This window comes from Silene latifolia, chromosome X (assembly GCF_048544455.1).
Source record: "Silene latifolia isolate original U9 population chromosome X, ASM4854445v1, whole genome shotgun sequence".
NCBI classification, from domain to species: Eukaryota; Viridiplantae; Streptophyta; class Magnoliopsida; order Caryophyllales; family Caryophyllaceae; genus Silene; species Silene latifolia.
This window is the reverse complement of record NC_133537.1, coordinates 7247019-7253308: the sequence shown is the minus strand read 5'-3', so window position 1 is coordinate 7253308 and position 6290 is coordinate 7247019. Positions and strand designations below refer to the sequence as shown.

The 6290-nt window shown below is 43.4% G+C and overlaps 1 non-coding gene across 1 annotated transcript; it reads right to left on the bottom strand.

Annotated features, from left to right (window-relative positions):
- Positions 1-1636: 1636 nt before the first annotated feature.
- LOC141624941 (small nucleolar RNA R71) lies at positions 1637-1743 on the bottom strand. Its single transcript, XR_012534744.1, has one exon. It is a non-coding gene; the product is annotated as a small nucleolar RNA R71 (small nucleolar RNA).
- Between the last annotated feature and the right edge of the window lie 4547 nt (positions 1744-6290).

The window sequence follows — 6290 nt, the reverse complement described above, 5'->3', positions numbered from 1 at the left end:
GTTTACACTTGTTTGTTGAAGTTTGTATTGGGGATTTTGAAGGGTTTTCCTTCTTATTAATCAATCAAGCCTTCATCTTTCCTTTTGTTGGTATAATTTCTTTCCTTTCTTTTACTTGTTTATCATTTGTTTACATTTTCCTTGTCCTTTGATATTGCTATAACATTCATCATGTCTCCTCCTTGTGTTGTTTGCTTTTCTTCTCTATTTAGCATAATTTCCCTTAACATGAGTGAGTAGATTCCCTCTAGGGTTTAGGGTGATTCATTATGGAATTTAGGGGCTTGATTCTTTGAATATTTTGGTCTTTGGTGAAATTGTTTAACTTTCCTATTCATTGCACTCAAGGTGTTTGTTGATTTGCTCAAGTGAAAGCTTTTGCCTTTCTTCCATTATTGCTTAATTCTCCTTTGAAATGAAAGTTTTTGGGAGTCTTGATGTATGTTAGGAGAGGAGGGATACTTAATGAAAATTAGTAGCCACCCTTAAGATAGCCAAGACATTGGTTCTTCATCTTAGGTTAATCCTTCACCATTGACCCTTTTTGATCTTCATGTTTGCCCCTAGACCATATTGATGACCCCGAAAGCCCTAGCTTTTAATTAACCGTATTCATTATCATCATCTTGTTTGTCTTTTGCTCTAGTGATTATAACCAAAACCTTTTCTTTTAATTTTGATTAAACTTGACTCTTAACCGAACTTTGTAGCAACCCCCGCCGTCCTTGAGTTCGACCCCGACTAAATACTACGCTTTTTCGGGTTTTATAAATTGTTTTGGTATAGGAAGTAGGCGACAAATTTCCTATTATCAAATGGCGCCGTTGCCGGGGATGGCGTTAGGTTATGCTTAGTTTTATTTAGAGTCTTTGCTTTAATCTTGTCTCAATTGTCATTTTTGTTCTAGTAATTGATTGTTGTTTGTAGAGTGTGTGTGATTTTTGCCTTTCCCTAGTGTGTAAAAACACTAGGAGACTTACAATTTGTCAAGTGTATGCCTAGAAGGAATCACCAAGCTCTCCTATTCAACTCCGACCCCGAAAGGCTTTTTAGAACCTTGAGGACTAGGACTCTTGAAAGAGTGAGGAACAATTCCACCCAAGCAAACATTGATCAACCAAACTCACACATCCCACAAAATTTTGATACAACAACTACGATTCAACCAAATACCACAATTGAGACCTTAGTAGAGAACCCATTTCATAACTTCCTTAATTAAAATAGTCCACCTCAAACACCACCACATCAAGAACCGAACCACCCACCACAAATGGCTCTTAGAGATCACAACCGGCCTAACCATAATGATTCATGTAATCCCATCAACTTTGGCACTTTGGCCCCAAACAATTTTGAAATGCACCCCGCCCAAGTCGGGTTAGTTGAGAAGGACTTGTTTGGAGGTCATCTTGAGGAGGATGCCCATGCTCATCTCCGGAAGTTTAAGAGGAAAGTATCGATGATGAAGAAGAATGGGGTGTCCGAAGACACCTTGAGAATGATGTTGTTTCCGTTTTCGTTGACGGGCAAAGCGGACTGGTGGTTGAACATTCACCCACCGGATACTTTCACTACTTGGGATGACTTAGCCCAAGCATTTATGGCCAAGTACTACCCTTCCTCAAAGACCGCGATGCTCCGCAACGAGATCCATACGTTCCAACAAGAGGATGGGGAGTCCTTAGGTGAGGCTTGGGACCGTTATCAAGATTTGATAGCAAGTTGCCCCCACCATGGAATGATGAAGAGGGCACGGCATTGATCAAAAAAATGGTAGACTCGGAGGCAAACTATGGTTCTAGAGGCAACATGCTACGAAGGAACGGGAAATATCGTAAGGAAAATGCCTCCAACTCCGAGACAAATGCCAAGCTCGACTTGCTCACAAAGCAATTTGAGAAGTTTTCAAAGAATCAAGTGAACCAAGCCGCGACCTCATATGGGCCGCCCATGGAAGAAGTTGCTCAAGTCGCGAGTTGTGAACTTTGTGGAGGAAGTGGTCATACATATGACTTGTGTGGCAACAATTACAATGGTGCCTATGAAGAGAATACCCAAGAGGTGAACGCTTTTCAAAGTTACAACAACAATCCTAGGCCACCAAGGCCTCCTTACAACAACCCAAACACCTACAATCCAAATACCAATTTCTACCACCCCGGGTTAAGAAACCACCCCAACTTTAGTTACAAAAGCACCAATGTTCAAAACCCCCAACATCTCCAACCACAAACCCAAACCAATCCACCCGGTTTTGCTCAACCAAGGGGAATTCTCCCAAACCCAAGAAATAATTTTGGAAATCAAAACCAATGGTCAAGCAACAATCCACCCCAAAACTATGGCAACCAACAACAAGGGCACCAAGAGTTTGGAGGAAACCAAGGCAACCAAGGGTTTTACCAAGGGAATCAAGTAAATCAAGCAAATCAAGGATTTGGGCAAGGGTATGTTCAAGGGTCTCAAGAACAAGGTCAAGGATCAAATTTCAACAACTATGGTCCGAGAGGTAACCTACAAGTGGGGCAAAACAACAACCAAGGTTCAAATGCTAGATATGACTATGGGTTCCCTTTACCCATAGCCAACCAACCTCATCAAGAACCCCAAGGTGAGCTCTCTCAAGTGGAGCTTTTGAAGATGATTAAGAACATGCAACTTCAACATAGCCAAGAGATAGCTAACTTTGCAAAAGCTACTCAACAAGAACAAGCAAACTTGAGAGCTACATTTCTTAAGGACATGAGGGAAATGGAATCTAGGATGGCTTCTCATGCTATGGCTAACCCTCAAAGGCCACCCGGTGGTTTGTTGGCTCAAGGACAAAGCTCCAAAGATGCCTCAAATAGCCACCATGCTCATGCGGTAGTGCTAAGGAGTGGTTTAGAGCTTGAGGACCCTTACAAAGATCTTGAGTTGGAAGTTGATGAAGATCCCAAGGGGAATGAGGTAGAAATGGATGATGAAGAAGAAAGCTCACCCATTGAGGCTTCGGGTAAAGCTAATGAAGACACCAAAGGAAAGAAAGCTTGTGAAGATTTGACTAGAAAAGGAATTCAAGTGGACAAGGATGTTGATGGATATGTGGAAGACCTTCCTTATGAGGAGGAAGCTATTGAAGAAATACCTTTGCAACATTCTAAAAAGGTAACAAAAAGTTCGGCTCCTCCAAAGGTATCTTCCAATTCCCAACTTGTTTCTAAAATTCCTTACCCTTCAAGAGCCATAAAGAGTAGGGAAAACCTCAAGTATGCCAAATTTTGTGATATGCTTGAGAAACTTGAGGTTACCCTACCCTTTACGGAGGTGATAATGAACATGCCAACCTACTCAAAATTTTTAAAAGACATTTTGACAAAGAAAAGAGTCTTGGGTGACCAAGAAATAGTGGCTATGGAAGAAGCATGTAGTGCTCATATCCTTAACAAATTGCCCACTAAACTTGGTGACCCGGGAAGCTTCTCCATTCCTTGTGTAGTTGGCGGTGTTCCTATCTCTAGAGCTCTTTGTGACTTGGGAGCAAGTGTTAGTGTTATTCCTTTGAAAGTTGCAAAAAGGATTGGCATTCAAAACTTGGCCCCCACTACCATGACTCTCCAATTGGCGGATAGGTCCGTCAAGCGCCCTATGGGGGTACTTGAGGACGTGCCCGTCAAGGTTGGAAAGTTTTTGATTCCCACCGATTTTGTTGTCCTTGATATTCCGGAGGATAGCCACACTCCCATCATCCTAGGTAGGCCATTTTTGGCTACCGGAGGAGTACTCATTGATGTGAAGAATGGGCGGCTAACCTTCCAAATTGAGGGCAACAAAACCGAATTTAACTTGCCAAATTTGATGAAAGGTCCAAGTATAGAAAGGTTGAGCACAATCGAGGTAATTGATGAGGTAGTGCACGAAGTAGCCCGTGAAGAGGCGGAGATGGAAGAGGTTTTTCAAATCTCTTTGCATGATGAGGCAATGAAAGAGGATCACGAAGTCGATGAGGAACTATTAAAGAAAGTGGAGGGCTTTCTCCCTCCAAAGGTACAACTCAAACCCTTGCCTCCCTCACTCAAATATGCTTTTCTTGATGAGGGAGAGACCTATCCGGTGATCGTTAATGCTAACTTAAGTGAGTCCCAAGAAAAGAAGCTTTTGGAAATCTTGAAAACTCATAGAGGAGCACTTGGGTATAGCATTGATGACATCAAAGGTTTAAGTCCGAGTTTGTGCATGCATAGAATAGTTTTGGAAGAGGGGAGTCAACCCAAAGTTGATGGTCTTAGGAGGATTAACCCAAAGATGGCCGAGGTGGTGAAAAATGAAGTGTTGAAACTCCTAGAGGCCGGTATTATATACCAAATTACCGATAGCAAATGGGTTAGTCCGGTCCACGTGGTACCCAAAAAGGGGGGAATACAAATGGTTGAACAAGAGGATGGCACCACCCTACCCACTAGACCCGTGACCGGGTGGCGTATGTGTATTGACTACCGCAAGCTCAATGCCGCCACCCTAAAAGACCACTTCCCAATTCCCTTCATTGACCAAATGCTAGAGAGACTCGCGGGCCATGCTTACTATTGCTTCTTAGACGGTTATTCCGGGTTTTTCCAAATTCCCATCCACCCGGATGACCAAGAGAAGACGACCTTCACTTGTCCAATAGGAGTTTATGCCTACCGAAGGATGCCATTCGGGCTTTGTAATGCGCCCGGTACCTTTCAAAGGTGCATGATGGCAATCTTTTCGGACTTTCTAGAGAAAAGCATGGAAGTCTTCATGGACGACTTTAGTGTCCATGGAGACTCATTTGATCATGGTCTAGAGAACTTGACTAGTGTGTTGAAGAGATGTGAGGAGCACAACCTCGTCCTCAATTGGGAAAAATGCCATTTTATGGTAGAGGAAGGGGTTGTACTCGGTCACATTGTCTCTAGTAGGGGTATTGAGGTTGATGGTGCCAAAGTTGCGGTCATAGAGAACTTGTCACCCCCTTCCAACGTCAAGGGAGTGAGAAGTTTTCTAGGCCATGCCGGGTTTTATCGGCGTTTCATTAAGGATTTTTCAAAAATAGCAAAGCCCCTAACCTCATTACTCCTCAAGGATTCCCCCTTTGTGTTTGATGATTCTTGTCTTGAAGCTTTCAATAGGTTGAAGAGAGCATTGGTCACGGCACCGATAATCCGGTCTCCGGATTGGAATCTTCCCTTTGAGATAATGTGTGATGCTTCGGACTTCGCGGTTGGTGCGGTGCTTGGGCAAGTTGTGGATAAGAAGCATCATGTGATATATTACACAAGCAAGACTCTTGATCAAACTCAATGTGGATATGCTACTACCGAAAAGGAAATGTTGGCGATTGTTCATGCCGTGGAGAAATTTCGGCAATACCTTGTTGGGTCTAAGGTGGTGGTTTACTCCGATCACACCGCCTTGAGACAATTGATGGTGAAGAAAGATGCGAAGCCCCGGCTCTTGAGATGGGTCCTTCTTCTTCAAGAATTTGATTTAGAGATTAAGGATAAGGCCGGTTCGGAAAATGTTGTTGCCGACCACTTATCTAGATTGACCGTTGAAGACCATGGGATACAAGACAAGAGTGGACCCATAAATGAGTGGTTGCGGGATGATGGACTCATGGAAGTTACCGCCAAGACCCCTTGGTTTGCGGAACTTGCAAACTACATTGTGAGTGGTTTCTTGCCGGATGAAATGGAACCAAGAGAGAGGCGGAAGTTGAGAAATGATGCTAGGAGATACTTTTGGAATGACCCACATTTGTTTCGCAAGTGTGGGGATGGAATGTTCCGGAGATCTGTTTCGAGAGAGGAGGGCTTAGAGATTGTGGACCGGGTTCACAATTCCGCCTATGGGGGACACTTGGCCACCTCTAGAACTATTGCCAAGATCCTCCAAGGTGGGTTTTATTGGCCCTCCATGTTCAAAGACATTCACTACTTGGTTAAATCTTGTGATGCTTGTCAAAGAGTTGGGAACATTGGGAAGAGAAGTGAGATGCCCTTGACTAACATATTGGAGATTGAGCTTTTTGATTGTTGGGGCATAGACTTCATGGGACCCTTTCCCAACTCTTGTGGAAATGAATACATCTTGGTTGCGGTGGACTATGTATCCAAATGGATTGAAGCGGTTGCCTCCCCCACCAATGATAGCAAGGTTGTAATGAAGCTTTTTAAAGGCACGATTTTTCCAAGGTTCGGAACACCAAGAGTAGTCATAAGTGATGGCGGATCTCATTTCCGCAAAAGTACCTTCAAAGCTCTACTTGAATCACATGGAGT